This window comes from Thamnophis sirtalis, unplaced genomic scaffold (assembly GCF_051295495.1).
Source record: "Thamnophis sirtalis isolate CommonGarterSnake01/CBP01778 unplaced genomic scaffold, rThaSir2_p1.2 scaffold_5, whole genome shotgun sequence".
Lineage (NCBI taxonomy): Eukaryota > Metazoa > Chordata > Lepidosauria > Squamata > Natricidae > Thamnophis > Thamnophis sirtalis.
The window spans coordinates 43,257,975-43,272,260 of NW_028261385.1; the positions used below are offsets into that span (position 1 = coordinate 43,257,975).

The following is a 14,286-nucleotide window of genomic DNA, read 5'->3' on the forward strand; positions in this document are numbered from 1 at the left end:
CTGCATTTAACCACTGCGCCACCTTGGCTCTTGGGGAATAACCAATTCCCCCCCAAAATGTTATGCTGGTCTTTTAAAATAAGAAATAACAAAGTACTTACTATTCAAGGTAACTTTTAAAAAGCTGAATCCAGCACCATCTATAAAACTGGGATCTCAAACTTTCCAATGTCATGACCCCTAAACTTTCAAATAGGATTAACCTTTCTCGTCATCTTGTTATCACAACTTCAAGAATCTGCTCTAAAAATATAGTTTACTAAAACTAAACTGAAACCTTTGAGAAATATAGTTATTTTCAAATATAAGACAGATAAGGAAGGGGTTGGAATCTTCCATATAAAGAATTCCCTTGAGCTGGATGGCATTTTTTGATAATAAAAGGTAAGAAAATTTAGTCCTGGTTTCTTTACTCATAGAACTGAAAACATAAGGAGGAATAGCTTGAGTATGGGGAAGGGGGACATGAAAGTATAACAGCTTAAAGTTCTCATTATTTAACTCTCATACCCATTCCCTACTAATATTGCTAATATGGTATTTTAAAGTCTTCTCTAGTAAGAACCATCTGCTGTAATCCAAACACACTGGCAAAATTTCAGCTTGAAACTTCATTGATATGATACATTGTTGTGATCAATGACTACATAGACATACATATGCACATGCAAAAATGTGGTGAGACTATTACTTGAGGTTAATAATATTAAAATAATCAATGGAAATTAAATTCTTCATTAGAAGCTGAAATCCCAATATTTTCAAAACCATAGGAGCAAAAAGCAAACAGTCTCATTTTTCCTTCTCTTCTTGGATAGGCTGGCTGTGGGAAAGTCCAGAGTGTAATCCTTCAATTTTGCCAGTACTTGACAAGCCCAATCCCTATCAGAGATGCTCTGAGTTTTTCTTTTGACTGCCTGGACAAACAGGAAAAATGTGTCTGTTGGGCATAGATTGGGCATAATTCTGCTAAGTGCAAAACTTCAATAACAGGTTTCCATGGACTAAGCCAAAAAAATAATCCCCTAAATTTGGGCAAGTGTAAATGGACTGCAGGAAATGTGGAGCAAGGAGGCAAATTTTGAGAAAATGATCCTGAAAGGCAGAAAGAATCGTAGGTACAAATGAGTTACCTGCATCAACTTTGTGATAGTGTCTGTCATTCTTTATGAAAATTTCAAATGTGACTGCTCAAAACAATTAGAACCCTTTACTTGTGGTGAAGTTGACGCTGTTGTAGAAAAACTCTTCTTCCAACAATTAAATAAATAAATTCACAGTGACTGTTATGTCAGGACAGATTTATAATTTACAATCCTGTTATGCAGCTTCTCTAAATCACAGCACATAACGGATGTCGTTGATGTTTTCTTCCCAAAAAGCTAGTGAATGATGTATTTGGCTTCCATCAAAGTTTGGATGGTTTTTTTTTCAATTTACACCAAAAAGCTTCATAAGATGATGATCATGTTTTGAGGGGAAGAAAGCACAGCACCACTATTAGAAAATGTTTCCTTGCGAGCCATGTAAGGACGGTGTTATTTCGACATTTGAAATGCAACAACAACAAAATGATAATGAAATTAAAACATAAAAATCTACTTCACATACATACCGATATTATGTTCTAACTAAAAAATATTCCTCAGCCTGGCGTTTTCCATACGGAGTGCTCATTATCCCTAGTTAGCAATGGCCGCTGGTTATTTTATCAGGATATATTATTATAAAATAATTGGAAGGAAATGGAAAACAATATACAGTAGCCTGAAATTTTAAACTTCATGTTTCTGGTGTAACATCTGAATTGAGAACTCATTCCATGCCTTTTCTTATAACAGGTCTCTCAGGGATGGTAACTCATCCGTTTTTTAGTCAAGAAAAGGCATAACCTTTTCTTTCTTGTGTTATTCTATAAGAGCATGGAAAGGATGTCTTGTCAACTCTTATGATACATGAAACTTCAGGTAATTTTATCAAGAAAGGACAAACGAAGGGCTCCCTAGCAAAGCCATGATAAACTATGGATAATGGGGGGAAATTAATATGGTTTGGCATTAAGTGAACAAGCAGTCAAGGAGCTCTGAACTTGTGTATTTCCTGCTGAAATCATGTTTCTTTGTCAGTTTCTGGGAACTAAAACAATTGCTCAATTTATTTATATAATATGGTCAAAGATTTATAAACTGTAAGTGCTTTTATCATTTCTAAGCTATCTCATATAAAGCAAAAAATGGTTTGTGTTATTGAAGCTACTTTCTTTCTTTCTTTCTTTTCTTTCTTTACTTTTTCTTCAGGCTGCCCAATGTTAATGCAAATAGCAAGGAATCATTGCCTGCTAATATTAACCAGGATCTTGGCCAGGTAACAAGTCAGTCAGTCAATTTCTGTCTCAACCAATGGATCAACATTGAGTTTGTTTTTTAAAAATCAGAAACCCTGCATTTGCCGGAAAACACCCAGGGAAAAAATAACACTCATAATCTATTCCTGGTAAAGGAGATTAGTTATTAAAAACTCAGAATAAATGTTGTTGTACTTATATCTTGCTTTGGCAGAGCATTTCTAGCCCTAATTCTAAAGATAGAGTTTCTAGAAAAATCCATTATTTTTTATTTTACTTTATTTATATACCACCAACTCCATGCAGATTCATAACAGCTCAATCAATACTATTAAATATCAACCACCAAAGACAGCTGTGACAATTCAGTTTTAATGCTTATATGGAGATGAGCCTGATATTCAGAGGGAAGCCATTCCACATTGTTGGTCCCATTACAGAATTAGTCCTTCTAATCTTCCCAGGTATTTTCTCATAATGTACATATTAGATGTCAGTTATATCTGGAAATATCTGCCTGGAGGTATCTAATGTTAAATCATGTTTAATTAATACCGGTATTTTGACTTGCACTAAGAAGTCTATTGGTAATCAACACAGGGTCTAAGCACAGTGTAATGTACTCCTAGAAGTTGATTTTGCCAGCACATGCTCCACTAACAACTGCAGTTTCCATATAAACTTCAAAAGTAATTCATCTACAGCATTTTACAGTAGCCCAATCATGTGGTGATGAGGGCATAAAATCTTGCCAGAGGTGATAGAAGCAAAGGCTTGAAGTATTCTTCAGGAAATTCCTGATACCTTCACAAATATGTTTGTGATTTGGTAGCAGTATAGAAATGATTTGACTTTGCCATCATCGAGGATATTTTTTTCAACTTCTCAATTTAACCTAAAATCCTGGGATATCTTGAACTTCCCATCCATGTGATTTTGCAGCACTGATTTTAACTACATCTGATCCTGCTTAGTTTTTGCAGCATTTGTTTGTTTGTTTGTTTGTTTTGAGAAAAAGAGGGAGCAGCTAAAACCAATGACATGGAACAAATCTATACCAGCTCCAGGGCTGGCATAGATTGCATGCTGATATAAGGCATCTTGGTGAGCAAGTTGAATTTGAAATGTTCTAACAGATCTTTGACCCTTCCTGACATTTCCTATGGCAACCCTGCCAAGTATACTTTTTCCTCTTTCTGACTTCAAAATTGCCAAATGACAAATTGATGGAAATCTGAATAAATCTATGGACTCTGGGATGCTCCCCAAGGAATGCACTGTTGCAGTGTAAAACTACTCTGTATTTATGAAAAGGACCAATAAAGGTCATCTTGTCAAAGGATAATAAAACAAGAACTTGTATTCCAAAATATAAAGGCTTTTATTGATATATTGTCTTTCTGAAATACACTTTTAAAATAGTTCCTTATAGCTTTTTATATTGCTAGTGTGGTTTTTACAACTATCAAGATATTTGGGTTATTTTGTGCACTACCCATTGTGGATTTTTATAGTGAAACTAATTTGGTGCCATTGGCAGCTATAATTAATTTACATCTATTCCTTTTGATATTAGTGTCCAGAAATATCTCTTTATTCAGTAAGTGCAATTTCATTTTATCTTCAGGGGCAGGGGGGCATTTAACCAAAGGATAGATTGATTACAAACTGTGTAACAGAATTGTTAAAAGGTATGGGAAATAATGTACAAGAGGCACCACATTAGCATAAGCCTTATGGTGGTTTAAAGGGCCCGTCTTTCTCTTAGAGTTTTATATAGACAATGCTGCAAACAGAGCTCTGCCTTCCACTCTATAACCTTGGTAATAGTATGTGTTCAGTTAATCTGCCGAGTGTAAAGTCATCCTGTCGAAAAGTAATTCACTTTAAAAAAAATGGGTGGAAAATAAATATGGTGCCATAAAATTGTGGAGTAGAGGAATCTATCTGGACATTTCACAAAACATTTCATTATGCTGATAATTCCCAGAAGGGCTCTTGAGAGTGCTTTAAGCTGAGGATTACTGCACTGGATCTGATGGACTTTTTTTGTAGGCCCTTTAAAAGGCAGTGAACCGTTTTTCTATTTTATTTAAATAATGCCCCTTAAAATGGATTTTTAGAGGTATAATAACTCCTTAAGAGTCAGTTATGCTAAACAGTTTCTCTTGATAGAAGTGTTGTAAAACTCGTTAACTGCACAATTTCAGATGCCGGCTTGGTGAACACTAGCTGACATTTGAATGGTCAGAGTTTGTAAAATAAATTGAAATAGTAGTGGTATCACACAGCTAGCTGTGCACAAGCTGTAAGCCACAAGGGGCTTGAACCTGACAGAAAATTACTTCAAGATGAATGAAAAGTGCTTGTTTCTCTTTATTAGTTTTTGGAGAACAATGAAATTGTTGAATTGTTTACAGAAGAACTGATTAAAAATGGTCAACAGGGCTGGGTCCCTACTGCTAACTGTTCACCTCCCCAGCACATCACACACACACACTTTTCTCCACCACATGCATCTTTTCTAAAAGCCATTATGGTCACACATCTGTGTGTGAAATGTGTTCATTCTGACATTCCATGGCTGCTAGGAGTTGCTGAGGCCTTTGTTAGGGAAAGGGCTCTTGTCAAACCTAACAAGCTGGTCATGCAATTTACTGGACACCACCGCAGAGCATAACCCATGATGATTTGCTTCAGCCCCTAACAATGCTTGGTTCAATATTAAAATACAAAAGAATTCTTGGCTTTGTGCCATTCTTGTTCCTACAATACTCTGAAGCATTCTTTGCAATGTAAATATAATTTTGTTCTTGAGAAAGGCATATTTATAATCCAGGAAGGATGTATCATGGCACTCTATATGTTATTTCCAATAAATGCTTTTAAATAACCAAAATATAATAGATGCAAGAGACATTCTGGTAATCAAAATTCTCTCTCTCCTTCCCTCCCTCCCTCCCTCCCTCCCTCTCTCTCTCTCACACACACACACACAGAAATACAAACACACACATTTCTCTCTGTCTCTTTCTCTCTGTCTCTTTCTCTCTGTCTCTCTCTGTCTCTCTGTCTCTGTCTCTGTGCGTGTGTGTGTGTGTGTGTGTGTGTCGTGTCCCGCTCCAGGCACAGCAGGATGCTTCAAACTGCTATCCAATATTCTGTCAAACTGTTTAGTCCAATTTCAGGGCAATTCAAGTCAAGACCCCTTTAGTACAGCTTTCTCTGTAATTTCTTTTACAAACACATATGGTATTGTTCAAGAAATTTTAAAAGTTTGGGAGTAATTAATATTCCCATGGGGTAAGAGAAGAGTGCAATCCCTTTGAAGCTTCAAAAACATTTCTCTTGATTCTTTTAAAAAGAAAGAGACAGCAAGAGAAAGGGAACTAGGAACAGCGAGGGAGAGGGGGAAATCACTTGTATTTACATGGTACTTTATAAAAAAGCCTTTTTTCCTTCCCTTCCCTTTCATGCTCTAAATCCCTCCTCCCATCCCCGGCCTTAAACACACACACCAAGAGAAATCACCTATTAACATGCAGGGGTATGAATGCTATTTGTGGCATTCTGTCACTATACATTGTGTACCGCCCCAATCTGAAAGCAGGATTTTCTTTTTCTTTTTTCTATTTGCAGAACATGCATTCCAGACCTATTATGTGTATAAACAATAGCATATGTAATTACCTTTCCAGGGTGGCAATTACTCTTCAGATTCAATGGCAAGAGTTAAAGTAAAACTGCTCCTTTCCTATTGCTCACAAACCTGCCTACTTTTATGGATCAAATCTTGGTTATCAGTAGCAGAGGACAAGCCCTATCAATTCAGTTCTTCTATGGTGCTTGGAAGGAGGAGCTGCAGACCACAGACTTTGGGATTTCAAACATGCTCATTTCAAGTTTTACCTTTGCATCAGCTGTACCACATCATCCAATCTATGAAAAAGAAAAAAAAGACAACTTTCACTAGAAAGACTGTTCTCAGCAATTATGGAACATGAGAATAGCATGCCAAATGGTATGGCAACTAGATAAAGTGCTAAAAAGCATGTAAAATTGCTTGACTTTCTTCATGTTATCAGTTTGCTGAATCAGAGAAATTGCATTTCTTCTCCCCGATATTTTTCATATTAGTTCATGTGGCCCATATGGTTGTTCCAATGAAGCTCCAGCTTTCATCAATTAATCAGCATAATTAATTAATCTTTTAAAGACATTTTTAAAATGTGTGTACAGTTGATTAAAGAAAGATCAGATGTCACTTAGGGTGAGGTCATATGCAATAGGAGTGTAGGAAATGTTATATACCCGTGCTGGCGAGCCAATGGCACGTATGCCAAAGAGGAAATGGAGAGCTCTCTCTGTAGGTACGCCAGCCGTTGCCCCAGCCCAGCTCCACTGCACATGTGCATGTGCCTCCCACCGGCTAGCTAGTGTTAAGGTCTCTGCTGCACATGTGTGGTGGTGGATGCATGTGTGGATGCATGTGCGCATGGCAGGGGTGTATATGGGGAGTGGTCGCATTGTATGGGGGGGCTGTGCAGTGCCCGCATACCCCATTTTGGCTTCCAGGTTGGTGCAGGACACCTTTCAGGCCCAAAATGGGGTCCAGGGGGGGATATGAGGCCTCCTTGCACCTTGTTTTGAGCCTGGAAAACCTCCTGCACCAACCTGGAAGCCAAAAATGGGTGAGGGGTGGGTCACATGCGCTGGGGGCAGTCACGTGCACGTATTGGGGGCAGGGCACACACAGGAGTCAAGCATGCATGCACAGGGGTGCGGGGCACACAGGGGGTCATGCATGAATTGCATTATGGATTTGGGCATGCAATGACAAAAAGATTAGCATCACTGTTATATACTCTTTTTGTTTCTATTTTCCATTCAAAATAATGTATTAAAGTTATATACAACTCTGGGTGGCTTACAATCATTAAAACTTTGAAAAACAAAGAACAATAGGGAAACAATGCCCACATAAAAACAGTGAAAGACAGTACTTGATCTTTTTAAAGGACCTCATTTAAAAGCTCAGGATTTAACTGATTTGAAATATATATTCTATTCACCAACTTCTTTGAAAAAATACTGCGTGTTTAATAATATGCAACAGTAAAATGATTTTTTAAGTATGTACGTATATAATAAACATATCAAGTTTAAAGACATTAAAGAAATTTTTCAGAGATGACATAATCTAGAAGGAATGAAGAGCAGTTACTGTACTGTTGCAATCCCATCTCATTTCAAACTGGAATATTATAGATTTTGAAGGAACCACTAAGAGCACTGTAATACAGTTGCTTGGAAAGTTACCATTGAAAAGCATCCAAAACAGAAATGTTGGGCACTAATACTATTGACTCTGAATGAATATAACTTGACAAAGTTTTGAAGAAATATTTAATAAGTCCTGATCTAATTACTCACTTTATTCAAATTCCTGGATTTAGTCTTAGTTACCATTTAGGCGCTGTTTATTTGTTGCTGTTTGTTGTTAGTATTATTATTTGCAACGCTGCTACATAGAAAGTTTTCACTCTTTAATAATGATTTTAAAAAATTATAACTTAGAAAGTTGATTCAGGAATTCTGAATCAGTAATCAGTAATTCAGTAAAATTCAGAAAGTTGTTCATTGTTGAATTTTCCCTCTTTCAAAATAATCAAAACCCAGATTCTCCTTTATCAGACTAAATGTATGCCCAAATAGAATAAACCTTACTTTAGCTAAAGATCATAGTACACAAGGCATGGTAATAGCAAGATAAACGGCTATATGGTAGCCTTTCCTTTGCAACATAGAAACATAGGGTATCCCTTCAGATAGAATCATTGAGGATGAGATGGAACATGTCTAGTTCTATGACTCATCAGCATTCATTGTAGCCTTTTTATGTCATTTCTTCAAGGAAACTGAAATATATTTGAGGCTCAGCATTTTCAGAACTGGTAAATACAAGGGAAACCTATTACATGGTACATCTTCTACAAGGCATGTCATAATCAATTATAACTCAATTACATTTGAATAAATGGTTTACATATTTATGGACATGACTTAATCACTCATCACTTGATTACTCAAGATTTGATAACTACCAGAAGATGAAAACTATAACTGAGAAAAGCCATGTGTTTCAATTGACAGAACTAGATGATGTCCTTATTCTGCCAGAGATGATAAACTTATGATGGGTACATGTCATTGAAACCCAGTTATAAATAAATGAGCAGACATGTGAGAATTGACTGGTTTTAAAACATCATCATTTAGAAAGGGCCATAGGCCTAATTACTCTCTAGTCATACATACATCCATACATCCATACATCCATACATCCATACATCCATACATCCATACATCCATACATCCATACATCCATACATCCATACATCCATACATCCATACATCCATACATCCATACATCCATACATCCATACATCCATACATCCATACATCCATACATCCATACATCCATACATCCATACATCCATACATCCATACATCCATACATCCATACATCCATATCCATATCCATATCCATATCCATATCCATATCCATAGATAGATAGATAGATAGATAGATAGATAGATAGATAGATATGGCAAATACCACTCACTCATCACAAAATCTCCAGAACCATAAAGCCTACAAACTTGAAATTTGGCATGTATGTTCCTCTTGGCTTCTAGGTGCTCACTAAGAAAGGATTTTTTCAAATGATCATCAGATAATTAGTATTTCTTATACAGTAATTAACACGCTCTGATGCTGAGTTCTACTCCCCCTCCTCACCTGAAAAGAACTTTGTTTCAACTGCCAGTTGCTTCATATTAACACACTCTGATGTTAAAGAGTTAGAATGCTACTCCCCCTCCACACCTGAAAAGAACTCTGTTCCAACTGCCAGTTGCCTCACATTCAGTTATCTCAGTTCAAACTTGCAGACATTCCACTCCTTCACTTAGGAGTGATCTGCGCCTCCTTGCAGTACTAAAAGTCAGCATCTCACCAAAATGTCTATGCCTTCCACCTATGGAACTGCTTCTGGATTCAAGGCGTCAGGAGCAATATTCCCTTCTGTGTTTCAATCACTGACCACCACTGAGCCAACAGATTGTGAACCGAATTTCTCTTCCATAGCCTGATCACATAGTTTCATCGCAAAGCACGGGTATCCAGCTAGTTCTGTATATTTGCTTGCTTGGTCTGGGGAAAGGTTTGGGGAGGACTGCTGCTGTTTTATTAAATATGTTTAATTTCTCCTTAACTGTGATTTTGTTCATATACTTCAGGTTTAAATTATTTAATTCTATTCTTACTGTTGTTATTTAAGCTTCCAGTTTCCATTTTGAGAAAAGAGGGGTACATGTTTTAGATTCACCTATTTTCTTCAGCAATTGCTGATAAGCTTTCAGAACGGGATATATTCGAACTGAACAACACAGAAGCATAGAAGTATACAGAAGCTTTGTTCTTCCAAAATTTTTACTTAAGCTATGTTTATCAAAAAATCTTACAATGACTCCTTATTTGTACTTTCTTTCTTGGAAGCCTGGATCCAAAGAAACTATGCAAAGCTGCTGGACAATTATCTGTCTGCCTTTAACAATTTTAATGATGTAAATGAATAATTAAAATAAAGAATAAACTATCTTTATTGGTTTATTTTTCTGAACCATTGCTCAGAAAAGCAACATTAAAATCCCTACTCAATAATAAAGTTGCTAGGTAGGTCATTCAAACTGTTCATCTACTCCAGAAGATTGTTCTGAGAATATAACGAGGTAGGAAGAAGGAGAAACTATTGATTCCTAGTGCTCCTTCGAGGAAATAATAAAAATGTAATAAATAAAATATTTACATGTGATTGAAGCATTAGATTAACTCACCAAAAAATGACAATTTCATGTACAATTTGTCATGAAAATTGAACAGAAAGGATTTAAGTACATTCCCCCAAAAGATCAAAAAGATAGCTAATAGAGAAAAAATTATTTCAATAAAGTAATCGGTTAGTTCATCTCATTCAGATGAATTCAATAAACAAAAGGGGAATGAGTAACCAACATTTCAGATTGAAACTTCAGTTTCTTTTATCTTGTCTGGGAAGTAGCATTTCTACTGAAGCTTGACTTTGTTGCTTTATCTACCAGCTTTCCCAAAATTAGTGGGAAGCTCCTACTTCAGTTCTGTTTCATGACTGCTGTTATACTTGAGCTGTACTTTGCTAAGTGTGGAGGCTTGCATGGTGCTGATTATCATGCAAATGAGTTTTCTCCGCTGGCTCCAAAGAGGCTCCCAGCTTTGCTACCCTCATTGATCCTTTCATTGTCATAGAGATAAGGCTAACCCATCTCTTCTGACACCAGAAGCTACAAAAATAGGTTCCCGTGACAGTGATTGGAGGGAGGAAATGAATCTTTCATGTACAGCAGAAATATAGTTTGATTTAAGAAAAGAAAATAACCATGTGTAATTGGGCTTCTGTCACTGTAAATTTTAATGGTAATCGTAATACTGTGGCTTCTGGAACCCTAAATTACAGCTTTCAGTGGCTTCCCACTGAATCTCTCTATTATTCGTCATAATGGCTTTCTCAAAGCATGTGCACCATGACATTGATATCACAATCCATGTCTACATTTCAAATTGACTCTAGGACTGGAAGGTATTGCCCTTACATGATTTGTATCCTGTCACCAAATATCAGAAGAACTAAAGGAAGGTTATCATTTCTAGAGATGTAGCCACCTGCTTCTCAAAGCAGTTCTGATAGGTGAACTATTTTATGCTGATCCTCAAAAGAAACTAGAAAGATTTTGCTTTGGAATGGTTAACCTATGAAATTTAGCTGCACAAGTTGGGATAATAGCACTAGTTAGTTGACTTTAATTCATCATTAGCTTAAATTGTTGAGTATACAGTTCCTTGTGATTACCAGCTATGGTCTCCCAATTCCAATTTCAGAAGCATATCTCACAATACAAGGTGCTGTAAAATAATAGTGCAGCTCTCCTATTTTCCTTATTACCTCCTTGGTATTTTGTACACGTCTTGGCCATTGTGGAAACTACATTTGTTTTAATTCATTCAAGTAAAAAAATTCCATCACTGATATTTTTTTAGGTATTTATTGGGATTTATATGCCGCCCTTTTCCCTGAGGGGACTCAGGGCGGCTTACAACGACAAGGGAGGGGAGGTGCAAGGTCAAAACAAAACAATATGTGAACAACAGAAAAGTAATAAAAACCCAACTTTCATTCAACAGTCAAACACTCGGGCGGGTAATTAGGAACCTATCCCCATGCCTGCTGGGAGAGCCAGATCTTGAGGGCTGCGCGGAAGGTCTGGATAGTGGTGAGGGTGCGGATCTCCATGGGGAGCTCGTTCCATAGGGTCGGAGCAGCAACAGAAAAGGCTCTCCTCCGCGTGGTCGCCAGTCGGTATTGACTGGCAGATGGAATTCGGAGGAGGCCCAGTCTGTGAGATCTAATTGGTCGATTTAGGGAGGTAATCGGCAGAAGGCGGTCTCTCAAGTACCCAGATCCACTACCATGGAGTGCTTTAAAGATGGTCATCAGTATCCTGAAGCGCACCCGGAGACCAACAGGCAGCCAGTGCAGCTCGCGGAGGACAGGTGTAACGTGGGCGAACCGAGGTGCGCCCACTATCACTCGCGCGGCTGCATTTTGGACTAGCTGTAGTCGCCGGATGCACTTCAGGGGCAACCCCATGTAGAGCCCATTGCAGTATTCCAGTCTAGAGATCACAAGGGCTCGAGTGACTGTTGTGAGGGCCCCCCGATCTAGGTAGGGCCGCAACTGGCGGACCAGGCGAACCTGGGCAAATGCCCCCCTGGTCACAGCTGACAGCTGGTGATCAAAAGTCAGCTGTGGATCCAGGAGGACTCCTAAGTTGCGGACCCTATCTGAGGGGTGTAGAATTTGACCCCCCAGCCTAAGCGTTGGTATATTAGCCAAATTATTGGGGGGGAAACACAACAGCCACTCGGTCTTATCCGGGTTGAGCACCAGTTTGTTAGCACTCATCCAGTCCTTAACGGCCTCCAGACCCCGGTTCATCACGTCCACCGCTTCATTGAGTTGGCACGGGGCGGACAGATACAATTGTGTATCGTCCGCATATTGATGGTATTTTATCCCGTGCCTCCGAATGATCTCGCCCAGCGGTTTCATGTATATGTTAAATAGTAATGATATCCAATTCTTAAGTTTCCTCCAGATTAATTTGACTGATGCAATAATGCAGTGGTCCCCAACCCCCGGTCCGCGGACCGGTGCTGGGCCGTGGAGTACCTGGCACCGGTCCGCGCAGTGACCGGGGGCCATGATCACTGTTCCCTCTAAGGCTTAGAGAAGGTGCGCGCCTGCGCGGCCACGCACGTCGCAAAAAAAGCCCGCGCAGCAGATTCTATCTGCCGCGCAGAGTTTTCTGTAAAGCAAACGTGGGGAAGTCCTTTGCAGGCGGCTAGAACTGGCCGCCTGCAAAGGACCTCCCCAGACTTGTTTTGATGAGCCGCCAGTCCTCTTGCTTCTTCTCCTTCACCGGCAAAGCTCCCGCTGGCGCCCTGCCCATGGCAGTGGCAGTGCCTCTCCCTCCAAGCGGAGCACCTGAGCTGGCTCCCGCGTTATCCCTCCCCCTTCCTCCTCTGCCGTGCTTTTGAGGCCGCGGGAGCTAGTAGGAAAGCGGCGGAGATGGAGGCAGGGATAACCCAGAGCCCAGCTGAGGTGCTCCGAGCGGAAGGGGAGGCACCACCGCTGCTGCCATGGGCAGAGCCGCCAGCGGGAGCTTTGCCGGTGAAGGAGAAGAAGCAAGAGGACTGGCGGCTTTGAAATGCAACCCCCTGGTCCCGCCGGCCGCGGATTTGATTCGGCATAAGTGGGGGCCGAACGCATGCTGAGCCGACTTTGCGCAGTGAGGCGGAGTAATTCAACCCCCCCAAAGAACGTGTGTGTGTGTGAGAGAGAGAGAGAGAGAGAATTGGATCAAAATTGGTGGCCAAAGGAATGGGGGGAGGGAAGGAAGGAAGGAAGGGAGGGAGGGAGGGAGGAAGGAAGCCCTGCCCCCTGTGAAAAAAACTTGCTAGACTATTTAATTGATCTTACTACTTTAAAGGGGGAGAGTTTCATGATAAATTATTTTATTACATTTATGTTGCATTTATATATTATATTTATTACATTTATATTCCACATTATACGCCCCCCAACCCCTGCGCGCGCTCAGCGGGCCACGGTAAAATTATCAAAGGCTGACTGGTCCGCGGCGATAAAAAGGTTGGGGACCACTGCAATAATGTATCCTTTCACCAGTAAGATATTAATCATTAATTTGCAAAAGGCACATAGATATACACCCAAACCATATCTGTTTCCACGTCATCCATACATCCCTACATCACTCATCCATATATCAGTGGTTTGTAACTTCTCATCCCTCTCTTTTTCAAGGCTCATCAGTGCTATGTAACCAAAGCTCTTTCCTGTGGACCAGGAGTGTCAAACTCACGTTGTCATGGTGGCGTCATGTTACTTTTTTCCCCTTTGTTAAATCGGGCATGGGTGTGGCCAGCATGTGATGCATCTGGCCGTGGGCCGGGAATTTGACACAAAATATGTACAAAACATTCACCCTTTCTGCATAAATGTATTATGCAGTTTGATATTCATGCTTTCTTTCTCCATGATTAAACCAACTCAGTATACTGGTTGTTCCCTTTTGTATTTCGTCCACATTCAGATTATATGTAGTGCCAATCTAGATCATTACTCTAGACCCATGATGGCAAATCTTTGGCACGCGTGCCACAGGTGGCATGCGGAGCCATTTGTCAGGGTACGTGAGGCGTTGCCCTGTCAGCTCCAGCTAGCATGCATGTGCTGGCCAGCTGACTTCAGCCTTCTTTTGAG

At 39.6% G+C, this 14,286-nt stretch overlaps 1 protein-coding gene across 3 annotated transcripts in view; it reads right to left on the bottom strand.

Annotated features, from left to right (window-relative positions):
- The window catches only part of LOC106539128 (uncharacterized), a 129,970-nt gene that overhangs the window by 35,646 nt on the left and 80,038 nt on the right, over positions 1-14,286 (bottom strand). For 2 of the 3 annotated variants that reach the window (XM_087715718.1, XM_087715717.1), the window contains exon 11: positions 5,433-6,283. The exons of the other annotated variant lie outside the window; for it this stretch is intronic. The gene's annotated coding sequence lies outside the window, so the exon portion shown is untranslated. Of the gene's footprint in view, positions 1-5,432; positions 6,284-14,286 lie in introns of those variants that run through there. 3 annotated transcript variants of the gene reach the window in all.